The sequence below is a fragment of the Chrysemys picta genome, chromosome 5 (assembly GCF_011386835.1).
Source record: "Chrysemys picta bellii isolate R12L10 chromosome 5, ASM1138683v2, whole genome shotgun sequence".
NCBI lineage: Eukaryota > Metazoa > Chordata > Testudines > Emydidae > Chrysemys > Chrysemys picta.
This window is the reverse complement of record NC_088795.1, coordinates 44,907,563-44,925,241: the sequence shown is the minus strand read 5'-3', so window position 1 is coordinate 44,925,241 and position 17,679 is coordinate 44,907,563. Positions and strand designations below refer to the sequence as shown.

The 17,679-nt window shown below is 39.0% G+C and overlaps 1 long non-coding RNA gene across 2 annotated transcripts in view; it reads right to left on the bottom strand.

The window, feature by feature from the left end:
• The window catches only part of LOC103306602 (uncharacterized), a 134,576-nt gene that overhangs the window by 20,015 nt on the left and 96,882 nt on the right, over positions 1-17,679 (bottom strand). For both annotated transcript variants that reach the window (XR_010601341.1, XR_006176807.2), the window contains one exon: positions 12,936-12,986. This is a non-coding gene — a long non-coding RNA (uncharacterized LOC103306602). The remainder of the gene's footprint in view (positions 1-12,935; positions 12,987-17,679) is intronic.

The window sequence follows — 17,679 nt, the reverse complement described above, 5'->3', positions numbered from 1 at the left end:
GGATTCACTCCTAAATGTGTTCCCTCAAGAAAAGGTGGGAAAGTGTTGGGGAAGCTTGAATGGAAGCTGCATCTGTTCTGTGAAAATGTAGAGTTTCAGTAACCAGTGCTGTTAAGTTGACACCTTTCCTAAATTTGTGGAGGGGGAGGGGGTGTTTGTTTTTTAAATCTGACTGAGCTATGAGGAACATACTTAATATATGTCTTCTGGTCTTCAAAGTGGAAGTTACTATACAATAGTCCAGAACACAAACTTTTTATACAGTATCTCTCTATGCTCATTTATTTTCATCTAGTCTCCTGACAGAGACTCACTGGCAGAATGATTACAGTTGAACTGAGGTAAATGTAAGAAAGAATGAACAGGGAATGTACTCAGCACAGCTCTATTCAACTAGCTTGAAATACTATACACTATAAAAGCTAATTTCTACCCTGAACTCTGTTGGGGATAGACGAAGACTAAATGAGGCTCAGATCTACCAATAATTGGGATGTACAAAAATGTCCACTTCCTGATTCTTCCTTATAAACTACTCCACCCTCTGATGTACACCTTTGTCTTCCACGTCTAGCCCCCATTCCCAAACAGTCTCTTGGTTTGCCAGTGACTTGCCATTAACTTCAGTGGGACTACTCACAGGCTTAAAATTAAGCATGTGTGTAAATACTTGCAGGATTGGCCCTGCTGTGTCAGAATCTGTTTCACTGGGCCAAAACTAAGGATATTGTTTACATCAGCTTTGAACAAGATTACCTGAACAGTTTCATAAATAATGCACCTGATTCTTCTCTCATGCCAGTGCAAAGTGGGAGGTGCACGGCACACAACTAGAAGGGAGAGAATAGGGCCAAATAGTTTAGAAGTATTTGACGCAGAAAATATCATGCCTGCTCCCATTGTGGTTACTATCCACACACCAAAGATACAGCAGTGACGCCTATGGAAGATCAGTGAACAATCTTCTGCGTTCAGTAGTAACAAAAAACTTTTTGCTTCCAGCCCCAAAAGTTTAGAGCCATGATAAAAATGCCTTTATATTACTTTTTAGTGTGGTAGTATGCACTGCTTATCCAGTTTTATGGTGATCAGGCAGGCCCTCAAGAAAGCTGAATGATGGGAATGTATTTATAATAATTAGATAGTCTACTACACAGACCTGCTGAAGTATGTATCATAGACCCCGTTCCTACTGAAGTTAAGAACCTTTCTAGTTTATCTTAGGTGGTAGGATCCATTGCTTTGTGAAGAGGAAGGAGCCCTTTGCTTGCACAGGCAAGGGCTGAGACAACTGGCTAATCGTGATACCAGCTAGGGCTACTAGTATCATTGATCACTGACTGCATACGTGTGGGAATTCTGTCATAGAATTCATCTGATTATATTAATTAAATATATAGTTTTGTTCTTCTCTGAACTTCATAGCATAGAGGTATCCAGAACTTCATTTACTATTTCAGGTATAATATCACTCGAGCTATATGGGGAGAGATAATTGAGGGACTATATTACTTCACTATTTCCTGGTGCAATGCCTCTTTGTAAGTGCCTAAAGTCATATGATCCTTGCTTGTTGCCGTATCACATCATATAGTTAACTAATTTGTTTTCCGTTGTCACTGCATGGTGTCATGGCATTTTTTGTTTCAACATTTTTTCCTCTCAGTGAATGTGTTTTGAATTACTTTTCCCCAGATGCACAAGTTTTCAGTGTTCTATTACTTTATTCTTTTCTACTCTCGTTTCGACATTGTCTAGGTCTGTTTGTATTTCTTTTCTTGCTTCCAAACTTAGTAACCAGTTCTAATTCAATATCTCCAGCAAACTTCATTCAGATGCTTCCACTTGCAAATCACTAATGAAACAAGGTTGGATCTAATATTGAGCCTTATGATACCCCTTTAAGCTATCCTATATGGGGATAACAGATAGGGCTAAATTCATCAGCCATAGAAAGCAGCCACATGTGGGGTGGAAGTTAACCTATGTTTAATAGCACAGCAACACTCCACAACACTTAGGACAGAAAACAGAAGCACTAACTCTCTTATGCAAGGGGAATTTTAATTAAACAGAAGTAGAATTTGGCTGAGGGACTGGATTAAACACCCTTTTTGTTAGAAAAGGGCCATGAGATCTTTATCATTATCAGGGCCTTTGTTTTTATGGTTCACTCAAAAGTTGACTAAATGGATCAACTGCAAAAACTCCATGTTCAACTTGAAATATTGACATTTATTAGTATAATTAGTTTAGAGTCAGAGTTTTGCCTAAATTAGGACTCTGAATCTGCCTAATTTTGTATTCTTGTTTCAAAGAGCAAATGGTTTTGCTGTGATTATTGTTTTTATATCTATGCAACTATGTTTAATGGTTCTGTCAATTATGGTATGTTTAAGGACACATATGGGCCTTTATATGGGTGCACAGTAGGGGGAATGACGGAAAGAACCTTCCCCCTCTCTGTATTGTACAGTCTGTGTAATCGCCTAGCACAATCACTCACAACCTCTCTCTTGTGTTTAGTCTGTTCTGTGAGTTGTTATAAGCAGCTTGTTCCTACAATGATGCCCTGCTACGCAGCTGTATTCCTACATGCAAGAACTGTATTTGAAAGCTAGTGAACAAAGAGGTCAAACTGGTCTGATAACAATGCCTTAATCTTAGATTATGTAAAGAGACTACCACAAATATTCATCAAATATCTAGTTCAGGAGGAAAATATTATAAATGTGAAATCCAAATTACTCGTAAATGCTGAGGAGTGTGCCAGTGCATCTTGAGTCTGTGGCCAGAGACTTCTGCTCACAAACAAGTACACAACTAAAAATAATATTGCAGGCCTAATCAGGCTATACTCAATGTGTGTGCACATGTATAAGCAAGGGAAGTATTTATTTGCCTTTTAATATGGAATCATCATATCTACATTATTAAAACCAGGGTTTCAAGCCAGGAATTATTTTTGTTATCAGGTACCTTATGTTCCTTTTTGCAAACTAAAGCAACTTCTTTATGTCCAGAAGTCTCTTCTATCAAAATTTTAAATACACATTTTGGGGGAAACTGTTTGAGCCTTTTAACCATTCAAAATATTTAAACCCAACCCCTGCTACTGCCACACAAACCTCAGAACCATCTCTTCCATCCCAGACTTGAGAACTAAATCCTGGTTTCCTGCTGACAGGCTTGGGCAGAACTTTTTAGTAAGAAAACTGAGTTTACTTAGGAAAATAACATCATGTGGCAGGGCTATGGCAACAATAATATCTCTGCTGCCAGAAAACACTTACGCTGGGTGGCTCAGATGGCCCCAAACACTTAAGAGCATTTTTCTTTTACTGTAAATTCCCTGTGGCACATTAATTTCTACTGAGAGCTAATAACTATGCTCTCTCTCTAAAGCAACTGGTCTTAAGTTTATTAGCTTGCAAGACAGAAGAATAACAGACACATATCACTTACATTTAACAAAGCTATCGTTCATGGTTTTCTTTATTTTTTCATATGCACAACACATTTCTCTTGAGTTGGAAAAACACATTTTGAACCATGTTCTGAGTAACTTCCAAGGCAGCGAAACAGATTTTCCAAAAAGTCCTAAATATTTTACCAAATACTGAGATCCTTTTCAGAAAGTTGTAAAAGGTTTCAAAAACCCAATGGGGAACCTTCCCCACCAAAACCTTTCACAACCTTACTGTTGTGATATATCCTCTGCCCCAGCATCATGAGAAAACAAACCCATTCCTGCATTGACATGGGGATTATTAGACTCTGTTTCCAGTTGCATTTCTTTCAGTGGTGCAAAAAGCTACTGTGTACTGTCAGTCAACAAGAAATGGTGTCAAATAGCAAGTCATGTATAAGCTTGTTTGCAATGGCAATGAAAATCAACAGTATAATGCGAGCCTGCAAAGACTTCAACTGGACTCAAATTTTAATCTTTCAAGTAAAGTCTATGTGAACCAATATTTTTGTTGTCATCAGAATAATCTAAATTATCTATCACCACTAAAAATAGAAGGCCAGATTCCTTTATTCTCACTGGTAATCTTGGCACTACTATAGTCTAGTTCTGATGTCTGGTAGAGGGTCATTGCAGAAATTGACATGTCAGTCTATAAAACAAATTCCATAATGTTGGTGTTTAAATACAACAGCTTTCCATTAAAAGGGGAGGCACTTTGTGGGTAGATGACATCCAACTCTATGATGAAACAGGATCCTCAACAAAGCTGAAAGTTTGTTGTTTGAAAGTTTCATATATTCGTAGCCAGAGAATATCTAAATATTCAGAGCCAAAAAACTAGCACCTGCGTTAATTTAATTGGCTGCCTGCGGATTTGCCCAGTATGACAGAATCCTCAAGTAGTGCAGGGCTTGCATAGAAGCTGCTGCACGTTCTCTGTTCTAGGCCCCCAGTGAAAAATGACTAGTCAGAAAAAGGGTCCATGCTGGGGAGCTACTAAATCTGGCCAGTTCCAAGCTTCTGTTGCCCTCTCAGGATTAGCTCTGGAGCAGTAAGGCATAATGATGATGAGTAAAGGACCATCATGCTTCAGTCCCAAGGAAGTAATGCTCAAATTATAATATGGGTATTATTTAGATTATATTAATCAGGTGTAACTCTCTTGAAGTCACCATCATTCAGGTAACTTTGCTTTTCTATGTGAGCGACTTGGGCTCAGAGGCACTTTTAGCATGCTCTTATCTGGCTGGAAGACCTTGAAAGTTTAAGGAAAGAAAGAAAGAAAGAAATTTGATCACTGTAGGGGAAGGTAAGTGGGTGGTCAGCCTAGTCAGACACAGAGTACATTATTGTTGGCTAGTTCTCACAGCAACCGCATTTGTATTGGCTTCAAAAGAAGTCACACACGCTTTCCAAGCTCACAGTAAAGTACCATGTTAGAGGCTTCTGGAGGAGAAGAAAATCCTGAAGTGAGGATCAAATGGAAAAAGGTAAAATCCTAAATAAAATTCTATCAATTTTAAACTCTCTTAAAGTTTCCCTTGCCCTTTTTTGGGGGGGGTGATCTGAGATGTGCAAGAGGGTTCCTCCCAAATTACTGAACATTGGCATTTAACGATATCAAATTCCAAGAACTAAAACAGAACACTTTGGAAATACTTCTTTAGGGCCCAGTACTTTCACTACTGCAATCAATGGCAAAACTTCCATTGACTTACTGGAACAGGAATGAGCCTCAGATGATTTTAAACTCTATGAAGACAACCAACAATCTTGACTAGTAATAACAGGAATTTCAAGAACAAAAAAGTTGTTTTTTCTTTTCCTCCTGGAATTTTAATTTCAATGACATTTGGTAGCATCTCCAAACTGTCAATATTAAAAGTAGAGGGATTCCTTTTTTTTTTTCTTCTCCTCCTCTCTCTCACATACAAGCTGCTAAGAAGTCTGCTTGGGTGGCATTTAACAGGACAAGGAGGTGGAATAATTTTTTTTTACAAGTCCGTGATCCAGCTTTTGTCTCAGGAGGAAGGATTACATCTAATCCTAAAGGAGAAGGATAGTAATATTTTACAGATTAACGTTTTCTTTTAATTTATACAAGACTTATGTGTTTTGTCTGTAAAAACTAATTTGTTTAAAGATGCACAAAGGGTTATCCAAAGGGGGAAATCTTCATTACCTAACTGCTAATTCCAAGTAGTTCAATAGTAATCTGTACTGAAATGGGGGTCTACACATGATATACAAATAGAGTAGATACTCAGCAGATTTCAGAAGATTGACCCAGCAAAATGTTTACTTTTTGGGGGGTGAATGCCTGTTGCTAATTTGATTAATTATTTGGCTAAAATATTAATGGGAAAAAAACAAAGACTAGGGGAAATGCTTGCAAAATGTGGATAGTACATCCCTGGGTTTTATTTGGACAATTTCAAAGGCAGCGCAGAAACTGAAGTAATGTTTTTATGTTTAATTTTAAATAAAACGGGTTTGTTATAAGTATTGCAAAGTAGCACATCTAGAGTCTAGCTTTTAGGGTTGCAAAGAACTTGCTTTTCTCTTTGAATCTGACCTACCTAGGATTTACTGAACATTCAAACAAGAAATAAAGATAAGGGACTGTATTTAAGATTAACAAATTAAAGGATGGCCATGCATTTCCGCATCCTTAAAGATGTATTAAATACACATGCTTTAATTGCTGTCAGATGATGACATAGCATTAAACTGGGTCCAATATTCCCCTCTCCCTCACTTCAGGTTATTTTATTGCTCTTCCAGATTCCGAGTTTACAGGACACTGATTCTCTATTTTATTTAAAATCTGCATGAGTAACTAGGATGTTAGCCCCTCCTTGTCCTGTTTCCACAGTCTTACTGTGTACACAACTTTATCACATGAATGAAATCCTTAGATTTGAAAACTTTACATCTAGGCAGAGGCAGGCAAACAATTTATAACAGTATTATGAAGACCAAAACCATAAATGGGAAATGCTAAAAATAATTATTTGGAGGAGAACGAAATAAAGATGATGGCCCTAGTACAAGGTTGAGGCTCACTACCAGGAGGAGGCTTGCATTGTGCTACCCTTTCTCTACCAGCTTTTTCAATCAGCCGAAGTTTTCATTCTTCAGGTCTACAGTCTTTATGTCCATCCCATCCTTGGCTTCTTTATTGAGCTGATTAAAAAGGAGGACTAGGTCTTATTTACTTGTCTTGCTATGCTTTTGTCTTCCCTTTTCTCCCTCTCAAATATTTGTTATTCATTTGCCTCATTCCCCCCCCCCATTTTCAAAACTAACTTAAAGTACTAATTCTTCCTTTAATCACAGAATGTCAGGGTTTGAAGGAACATCAGGAGATCATCTAGTCCAACCCCCTGCTCAAAACACAACCAATTCCCAGACTGATTTTTGACCCAGATCCCTAAATGCCCCCCTTAAGGATTGAACTCATAACCCTGGGTTTAGCAGGCCAAGGCTCAAGTCACTGAGCTATCCCTGACAGGTGGTAAATTACCAGTGCTATTTACTATAGACTTGGGGTCTGATTTTCCTCTGTCTTGCACCATATATAGTTATTTAAATATGTATAAAATTGACCTAGTCATAGTCTAGCTGTGCTAAGCACAGGACGAGAGATTTAAGGCACAGATGGCTTTATATCCCAAAGGGCCAGTATAAGAGCTGGGGTTAGCTGGAGTGCAGAGGCACCATGGCCATACTTCTCCGCACAGGAAAAAATCCCTATGCCTACAGTGTTGAAACATCAGTCCCAACATGGGCAAAGGGGGAGACTAGAACCATTCTGCTAGCTCAACACCCAAAGATTCCTCTCCCAAACAATCAATCTTCAGGTAGCCATTTAAGTTCCCAGAGTATGGCCCAATAAGTGCCAAATTTGTATTAAAGTCTACAAATACGAGCACTGTAGACCCATTTTGTACTCACTTTGCACAGGTCTAAATGGCTACCTAAGGTGCAAATGAACCTCTGCACAGGGCCGGCTCCAGGCACCAGCTTGCCAAGCAGGTGCTTGGGGCGGCCACTCCGGAGAAGGGCGGCACGTCCGGCAATTCAGCGGACGGTCCCTCACTCCCACTTGGAGCGAAGGACTTCCTACCGAATTGCCACCGCAGATCGCGATCGCGGCTTTTTTTTTTTTTTTGCCGCTTGGGGTGGCAAAAACCCTGGAGCCAGCCCTGCCTTTGCATATCATGGTTTGATATTAAAGTTGGATTTTTTCCCCCAAGTGACTCAACATTAGCAAAACTCTGCATCTATTAAAGTGAATGATTAAACTCCATCTACAGCAAGGAGAACAAAGAGAAGCCAACAATGAATGCTTTTGAAAATGCCACCCATAAAGTCAACCATTATTCCTACCTCCAGTAGGTTTTCATATAATGCACTAAGTGCAATGGCTTTAAATTAGTGGTGAGTACAATTGAAAGGTGGCCTTTATCGGGGAAAGATATCTATGTTATTGCATTAAATCCATTTACCTTGGTGTTCAAGGATATATTTTTTTATAGTCTTTCTGATGCTTGTGGCAAAATATTACAAAGTGAACAAGGGAATGTTAAGACTAGAAGCAGTTAACTTTTTTGCATTTTTTTGCCACAGAAAGGGGGAAAAAACACCTTAGTTTAAGCTTTGGGCTAATGCTCATTACTTCATCTATACATACTGCTCACTCATGATTAATATATTCTTCTAGCCTATATTAATCATGGGTTCTCAGTCCTCCATGTGTGGTTGACTTTGGCTTTACTTTGATGACTTCAGCTCTTAGGCCAATAAAAAACTGAACTTAATTCCACCAATAAATGCTTTCAAATATGCTAGTTTATTGTAACTGTTAGAGAATGCAGTTTATAATTCAAAACTGTTGTGCAAATTCTAGAGATTAATTTGTTGAATGGCTTTTCACGTATCCTTTGAGGGGAAAAATACAATTTTGAGATGTTTCCAAATGACTTCACCAAATACAACTTGGAGCATGATTTGAAAGTTCCAAACATTTAGAGGCTCTCCTGAGCTAATGTTGTTGTTTATTCCCTTCTCTGCAACTCACATATGACAGAGTTCATCCCTCGGGACCAACACAAGGTCTATGCTCCTCACAAAATAGCCTAAGTGGGACTTCAGTGGTCCATAGGTCTAGTGCTGGCCCTCTGCACATGGGCGAATTTCAACCATTAAACATTTTTGCAATAATGTACTCTGGGTAAAATTTACCCAAAGTCAGAAGGTTGGTGCAGGCCACTAAAAGCCATCCATCCTACTTAAACCCCATCTGGTTGAATCATCATTCAGGGTTGCCTGTGTAATCCCTACATGCCCCAGAAAAGATCTCCATATCTTGGGGGTGGGCAGGATTGGCCAGGAGAGGAGCAACTTTAAGTATTTTTTACTCAATATCAAAGTAAAAATAAAAGAATATGCATACAGTTATGAAAGAGTCTACTTGTGATTAATTTACTTTTAACCATATACAAGCCAAACAATATGCCGTATACTGTAATAATACAGTGATTGTCTTACAAGAATAGATCTGTGCATCTAGTCTTGTGTGTTGTCTTTGGCAATGCTGATTCTACAGTTTGATTCTTTGATACAAAGAAAGTTGCCTTCAGGGGCACCTTAGAAACATCCTGTCATGGATAGAATGTACTTTAATGCTCAGGCTCACTCAATTATACCATTGGGAGAGAAGGAAATAATCTTATACTCTGACCCATGAATATTTCTTCAACATCCAAAAGAATACCTTTATTTGGTATAACCTAATGTTTTTGGTGCATCCTGATGGTTCAGTAAAAAGTAAGATTATTCTAAACTTCTGAGAAAAATATACTGTAGATATGCATATGCACATTCCAACAGCTGTGAAGGGCTTAAGTTAAAAATATATTGTATAGTTGTTATATACACTCAGATTCCAGATATAGTGAAACTTCATTTACAGTGAAGTTCTATGGGGAAAACGGAGTTCCTTCTAAGTTGTGCAGCCGCCCAACAGGCTATCAAGTGCTGCACACTTCAGGTGCCCCTCCCCCCACTGCCTTGCTGCTCCTGCTCTCTACCTTGGAGCCGCTGCTTGCTGTGTGTGTGTGGGGAGTGGCGGTCTTTCACACTCACCTCCCAACACATACTTGTGTTGTTGTAGTTGTTACTTCTTGAAACTTCCTGCAATGCACATGCATTTCATAATTTATTTTTCTTATGCTTAAATTTAATTATTTGAGTAGTGAGTTCTAAAATGTCTAATCTGTCCTGGGTGAAGTAATTATCCCTATGGTAACTTTTAAAATATAATATATCTAGGTTTTTTGTTTCTACTGGTGGTGCACAGCCATACATTATCTCGATAATTTGGTGCACATAACAGAATTCATTCCACACATGGATGGAACATTGCCTGGAATTGCAATTTTCACTTTATAAAGCATTCAAACAATTAGGAACTCTAATTCTCCTTCACTGTAATAGTCTATAAATGGAGTGTCACCATACATGGAGGAGTCTATAAATGGAGTGCTTAATATGTGGCCAGATTGAGTCAAGAGGGATATGTTTCTTATGGAATGTTAATATTTTACTTTAATTCATAAGTGACAGAACAAAACTAATTATGGTTAAAAATTATGAAGTAGACATTACAAATGGTCCATTAATGTTTATATGTGTAATATGAACCAAGTATAAAATAAATTATCAAAAGGAAATTTTTTCTTCACAAATGAAGGGTTTTTTTCAGAAAAATAGCATTTAATGAGAAGAGTATTGATGACAATGTGATTAATAACCTATGAATAAACAGGAGCTTGATCCTGCTACCATAGCAATATCAAGTGCCCATTTTATTTCAAGGAGGACATGAGGGGTCCCTAACTATCATAAAATCCAAATAAAGATGAAGGATTTTCTTTTGGGTTTGGAGTTCCACTACAATGGCTGAACTCCCCACCTCTCACAAACAAACATGAAATATAAACATAAAGTAGGTGCCATTTAAAAACTGGACATTTACCACTAGAGCTGATGGAATGTTGTTGTTTTTCAATCCCACGATAATTCTGATATTTCAACATTTGTTTTCATCCTGAATCAGGACAAGAAGTCTAAATATTGAAACTTTTCACAAAACAAATAGTTAAAAAAAATTATCCAGCAATGTTTGTTTGATATTTAATTCAAAACTAATCACTCCGACAGTCCCAAATGTAAACCTTTGGTTTTGGGTCAGTATTATGCTCTGTGTCTACCTAAGGGTTACCCACAGAGAGAAATCATGATGCATAATGGGACATGTAGTCTGGATGGAAAGCTGGGCTCGGAGAAGAACAGGAGCATAAGGGGCCCAGGATAACAACACCTTAGTGGTACCTCAATGGCTCAGGCAGCCAGAGATTGTAATGTTGATCCAAAACAATGTTGTTGTTGTTGTTGTTGTTTAATTTATTTTTCTGGAGGGAAAATTTGACCAAAATTCATCTTTTCCAGTGGAAAAAACTTGCTTTCAACTAAACTCCATTGTCTGACAGGAAAATGTTTTGTTAGAATATTTTTTCACTACACACAAGTTAGATTCACTGCAACATTTTGCATTCAAAACAGCAGGAATACTGTGAGATGTTCACTCCAATTAGAGGGCCAACACAAGGCACTCTGCACTACTGAAGTCCCACTCAGATTCTGATGGATTAACAGCTGAGTATTTGGTTAAGAATCAGTTAGTAGATACAGTAACTGCTACAATTTCAGATCAGACACACAGGAATAATCTTAATAGAAACCAAAGGAAAAAAAGACAATACCCATTTTATCCAGTAGAAAAGAACACGTCTCCTTAGATGAGAATGGCAAATGAGAGGCTGCATCTGTGATCCTCTCTTCCTCCCTATCCCGTCATGAACTCAGATAAAATAACAATAGACTGGTTCAAAAAATGCTTGGAGAACTATTTTCCCCATTATTTCAGTCTTATATGCCTCTAGGTTCCTTCATAGGTTGGAGTCCCCAAAACTTGAAAGAAAATTTTCTCAGAAGATTTCCAGTTCAGTTTTGCAGACTTGAAGGACAGAATCAGGCCCAAGAGGTTCAGATACATTGGAATAAAGTTTGCATAAGTAATTAATCATAATTTCTGGATGCTGATCACTTAATATTTGCCCATTACTAACCTTCCTTTTTTCTGCCTTACCTGATGAAGTCACAACTATGACAGCAGATACAAAATTGTAAGGAAGATTTAAAAACGTCATTTGTTTAATGTTAGGGTATTACAATACTACTGGTAAATCTCTGACATTTTACATTTGAGAACTGGCTGCAGAGAATGAGGATAAGAGAACCAAGATTCACTCTCCATAATCTGTTTTTATCTAAATAAAGAAAAAGAAAGGGGGGGGGAAATATGTTCACTAATATGGATGTGAAGCTACAGTGTATATTGGATCCAAGCCCCGTGCTGAAATCAAACAATTACTGTATATTTGTTGGCCGGCTTGCAGCAATCTTATTTTAAATGAGAAGAGTCTTTCTTCCCCATGGGAAGAATATAAGTGTAATCATTTTTTCATTACAAGGCTGCAGGTTTTATGTCCTCTGAATCCCAGTCTTAAGCATTTAGAGTGCCAGGAACTAAGAGAACTCTTTGACTATGAAATATTATTGCTGAGGCCTTGTGTTTTCTTGCACAAAACAATACAAGTAATTCCTGCTGCCAGTCTGTTAAAGAAGCTGGTGATTCTAGCATATGTGGTATCTCAAAAGAAATACCAGTTTCTGACACCTTGACTCTCAATTCCCACATTTCAGTTAGTGCAGGAATTCTCAAACATTTTCACAGCCTTAATAGAAAGATTCCCTCCCATCCATCTAAAGTAGGCCAACATAAAACATTAACATAAATAAATGAGGGGGTAGGACATAAAGAACCCAATCTCCAGCTGGTGGGAATGAGTAGCTCCAATAAAGCCTATGCAATTATACCAATTACCAGCTGAGCAACTGGTTATTTATTTATTTATTTATTGTGCCTTGGCTTCACTGGAGCTATGTCAATTTACACCAGCTGAAGATCTGGCTCAATGTGAATACTATAGAGCAAGTGGGTACTTGCAGATTCTGTGATTAAGACTAAAATGGGGGCAATGGAGGAGGAATGGATTGCACAGGTGTGAACATGAGTGATGGAAAGCAAGGTTGAATGAGTAGTTGAAGGATTTGAAGAAGAATGAGGTATTTAGTGCATATTACAAGGGAGATTGTTTTAGGCATAGGAAGCAGTATGAATAAAGATCTGAATGACAGGAGGAGGGAACAGTAAGACAAGAATGTGATTTCACAGGATGTAAGTCAGTGCAGAAAAGCAGTGGTCTAGCTTTTCTAATGGATAGCAAATATTAACATTGAATGATGAGAATACAAAGAAATATTAAACAGCTACCTGTTTCCTTGAGCACCATCCAACCTCTGCACTGAATGAGGCAGTTTTCTTCTGAAAAAAAGCACATTATCATAGTCCCTGTTTTATTTACTGCAAATCATTCAAACCCCACTTTTAATAAGGAATTATTCATTTCCTCATGGCCTTTGCTAGGATACTTATCACTGTAGCATCTAAGTGCCTGATTAGTATTTATCTCCATACATCCCTGTGAGATAAGAAAGTATTATTCTTCCCATTTTACAAAGCGGGAAACACAAATTAGTTGCAGTTGGAAGTGCAGCACACTTGTAGAAATCAGGACCAGATATATTGGGTTGGGCACTCAGAAAATGATGAACACGCAGTTGTTGGTCACCTGCCAAAACTGATTGAAGTGACTTGCTTAGCATCATGAGGGAAGTCTGTGGTGAAGGAAGGGGTAGACCTGAATATTCACTAGCCTTAACCACCAAAAGAGCATCCTTCTTTTTCTTTGGTTCTCTGCCTCATTCTTTACAAGTGTGCCAACTCTGAAGCAAAAGAGGCAGGGATCCTACAGACAGCCTCATTCACTACCCACTCTGTTGCTCCTGTGAACTGAATGAGCAGGATCCTGTGGAAAAATAACATATGATCATGCAATTAAAGAATCTACTATAATGCATACGTAAAAGGAACCAAATGAAGACACCACAGGCAGCCTAAATTCTAGGATTTCCTAGTTTGTGTTTTTCATTACAGCCTAAATAATGTTCTTTTAACACAGAAAATTGCATACAAATAAACTTGCAGGGTTTTTTAGGGAAAAAATATGTGCAAATGTCACATCCCCACTGTGCATCATCATCAAGATTTAAGCCATGAAGCTTCACCATTGCAGCACAGGCTGCTACTACTTGAGCTGCAAAGCTAACTACATTTGCTAAGGGGCCCTGGGGAAAGAGGAATAGCCCACTGGGGGCTATTTGCTGGTTCCATGTGGAGTTGTTGGGATGAGCCTGGCACTCATCTCTTCCTCGCCACTCTGGCTGGCTACTTCTTGGGTTTTGAGTGCAGCTGCTGCTTTGGTGGTGGTGTGGCCCAAACTTTGTTAAAAATGTTGATGTTCAGTTATTATTGTGGCACAGTGCCAACATTTTACTCGCAGCACAAGTGAAAGAAAGTACATGGTGATTTTCAACAATTTATAACTAACCTAAATCTGAATGGAATTTTCAAGGCATAAAGAGAGTGCACTTCTCTGGCCCTCGGGCTTTCTCTCTGATGACTATTATAAGGCCTGTTACAAACAATAAGGGTGTTAGAGCTTCTCAAAGGGTTGTAAGAATCTTGTATAATAGAAAGTTAGGCTACCCAGATATAAGGGTTCCTACAGCCCCTGCTATAATTACAGAACAATATGGTATTATTGGAAATATAGCTTCAGTTTCATTAATATCTTTTCCATTGTACATGCATAATCTAATAGCTTTTATTTGACGTCAGAAATATAGTTCACACTACATTACACCATTCACTGCTTAGGTGCTATAGAGCACTACAAAAACAGTATAAGGAATAATCCGACAGATAGAGCAAGGGTATTAACTACATGATTTACCTTTTGAGATTTTTTCATCTCTTCCCTTTATGATTATAAATATGATTTATATGGACATTTGCTCCAGGCATCACATAAATATGAAGATCAAAACTGGATAATATTTACCCACTTACACAACTAAGATACTATTCAATGAGCTCTACTCATATTCAAATATAAATGGCTAAAGTCTCTCAATGCTTTGTTCCCAAAGTATTTTCTTCTAGTAGGTTGCTCCTGCTACCCACACTGAGTGGTTTCTGAAGAGATGAGATTTGAAAGTGATATCACTTGTACATAGCATATAAATTTTTTATTACTAAAATCAGATTGTTTACATTAAGGATATAGATAGAATTATAAACTAGTGGTATGATTCTCTCTGTGCAACAAATACCACTATGTAATTTATATACAGTTTTGTTTTATTAAGTGACTCTCCTGCAGAAATACTGACTTGATTACACATCTGGTAATTGATTTAATTTTATATAATGACAAATAACAGGCCTCACTCATGATGATTATCTGGATAGCCTACCAACAGCTACAAAAAAAAAGGTGTTTAATTCATGAAAAATGTAAACAAGACCTTGAGTTTTATTTAAAACATATGGAGCCCAGTCACATTAGAGTTTTCAGTGGTGTAGAAAACTAATTGTACCTGATGTGTGTTAACAAAAAGAAACATAAACATGGTCTGTAAAGCAGGTGAAGCCCTGCTTTCTACACATTTGACTTACAATCCAAAGAGGAAAAGTGAACAAAATTGGGCCTCAAAGAAGAATGAAGTGAGAAGAGGAAAGGGGGAGGGGGAGAGAGAGAGGGCTCTAGGAGACAGATCAGGAATGAAAAGTGAAAGCTATGATATAATTATTATTATTATGCATGTCCTTTTATTTCAAGTACCTCTTTGAAGTTGGCAATAATCTTTCAAAAAGTACTAATGACTGTGATCAGTGATTGTCTCCTGTTTCTGCAGATTTTCTCCCCTAGCAATACACTATGACAAAATAACAAATGTTTTTGGGGAGCAAACTGTCAGCTAGAATAGTTGTCCATTTTCATTTGATGTGAGGATCTGGAACTTTTATTCCTTGCAGCCAAGTAGTGACTTTCCCTAATTGTTAGCATGCTTCAGTAGCTCTATATAGCTCGCCAAGAATGAAACTATACCTAAGATTTATAAGAGAGATAAAGAGCAGGTGACTGAATGTATGAAGTAAATTCTTCGGAATTCTAACAAAACCAGGTGAAAACTAAGGATGAATGAAATAAGAACCAATATGAAATCTCATCAGTGGGTACGTCCAGACTACCCGCCGGATCGGCAGGTAGCGATCGATCCCCGAACGCGCTCCCGTCGACTCCGGAACTCCATCAGGGCGAGTGGCAGTAGCCGCGGCTGTCGATCCCGCGCCATGAGGACAGGAGGTAAGTCGAAATAAGATATGTTGACTTCAGCCATGCTATTCCCGTAGCTGAAGTTGCGTATCTTACATCGACCCCCCACCTCCAGTGTAGACCAGGCCTAAAATTCAAACTGAACCTGAAAATGAATTTATATTCTAAAAAGGGGACTGAGCAAAATGTCATTAGGTGATTCCCATTTTTATTGTGTGTCAGCCCTGGTCTACACTATGAGTATAGGTCGAATTTAGCAGTATTAGATCGATTTAACCCTGCACCCGTCCACACGATGAAGCCATTTTTGTTGACTTAAAGGATGCTTAAAATCAATTTCTGTACTCCTCCCAGACGAGGGGATTAGCACTGATATTGACTTTGCTGGGTCGAATTTGGGGTAGCGTGGATGCAATTCAACGGTATTGGCCTCCCCGAGCTATCCCAGAGTGCTCCATTGTGACCGCTCTGGACAGCACTCTCAACTCAGATGCACTGGCCAGGTAGGCAGGAAAAGCCCCACAAACTTTTGAATTTCATTTCCTGTTTGGCCAGCATGGCGAGCTCAGAGGTGACCATGCAGATCTCATCAGCACAGGTGACCACGGAGTCCCAGAATGGCAAAAGAGCTCCAGCATGGACCGAACGGGAGGTACTGGATCTGATCACTGTATGGGGAGAGGAATCCATGCTATCAGAACTCCATTCCAAAAGACGAAATGCCAAAACATTTGAAAAAATCTCCAAGGGCATGAAGGACAGAGGCTATAACAGGGACCTGCAGCAGTGTCACGTGAAACTTAAGGAGCTCAGGCAAGCCTACCAAAGAACCAGAGAGGCAAACAGATGCTCCGGGTCAGAGTCCCAGACATGCTACTTCTATGATGAGCTGCATGCCATTCTAGGGGGTGCCCCTATAACTACCTCAGCCCTATGCGTAGACTCGGTCAATGGATTCTCACACAACAGGGATGCGGATTTTGGGGACGAGGAAGATGATGATGAGGAGGAGGTTGAAGATAGCGCACAGGAAGCAAGCAAAGAAACCGTTTTCCCTGACAGCCAGGAACTGTTTTTTACCCTGGATCTAGTACCCTTCCAACCCACCGAAGGCGGGCTCCTGGACCTAGAAGGCAAAGAAGGGACCTCTGGTGAATGTACCTTTGTAAATATAATACATGGTTTAAAATCAAGGGTGTTTAATGATTAATTTGCCCTGAAGACTTGGGATGCATTCATGGCCAGTACAGCTACTGGAAAAATCTATGGGGGTGTATGGAGATGGAGCAGACATCCTCCAGGGACATCACAATGAAGCTCTCGTGGATGTACTCCCAAAGCCTGTTATCCATGGAGTGGAGTGTGGGGTGAAGTGATCATTCCAGAGAATTGGGTGTGTGTGTGGGGGGGGGTTTAGTTGGGTTTGTGCTGCATGTTAACCCAAAAACCGCAGCCCCTCTTTTTAAATGGCCAACCCATTTTAAATGGCCAACCCAGAAGGTGCCTGGTATGTGAAATGAGGGCGCTGCTGTTTGAAACCATTCCCACGTGTTATAAAGGTTAAAGAAGCCAAAAGACTGTGGCTTACCATGGCTGCCTGCAAGCCGAATTCTGTTGCCCGCTGGCCCTGCGTGTGTGATCTTTCACACCAAACCAGCAGGACCTCAATATAAGAGGCAAAATGCGACCTTGTAAAGAAAGCACACGTGCTATGTAATGTTAACAGCAGGGTTCACTGTGAAAGAGTCTACCCATTGTTCTCTAAAGTGTGACTTT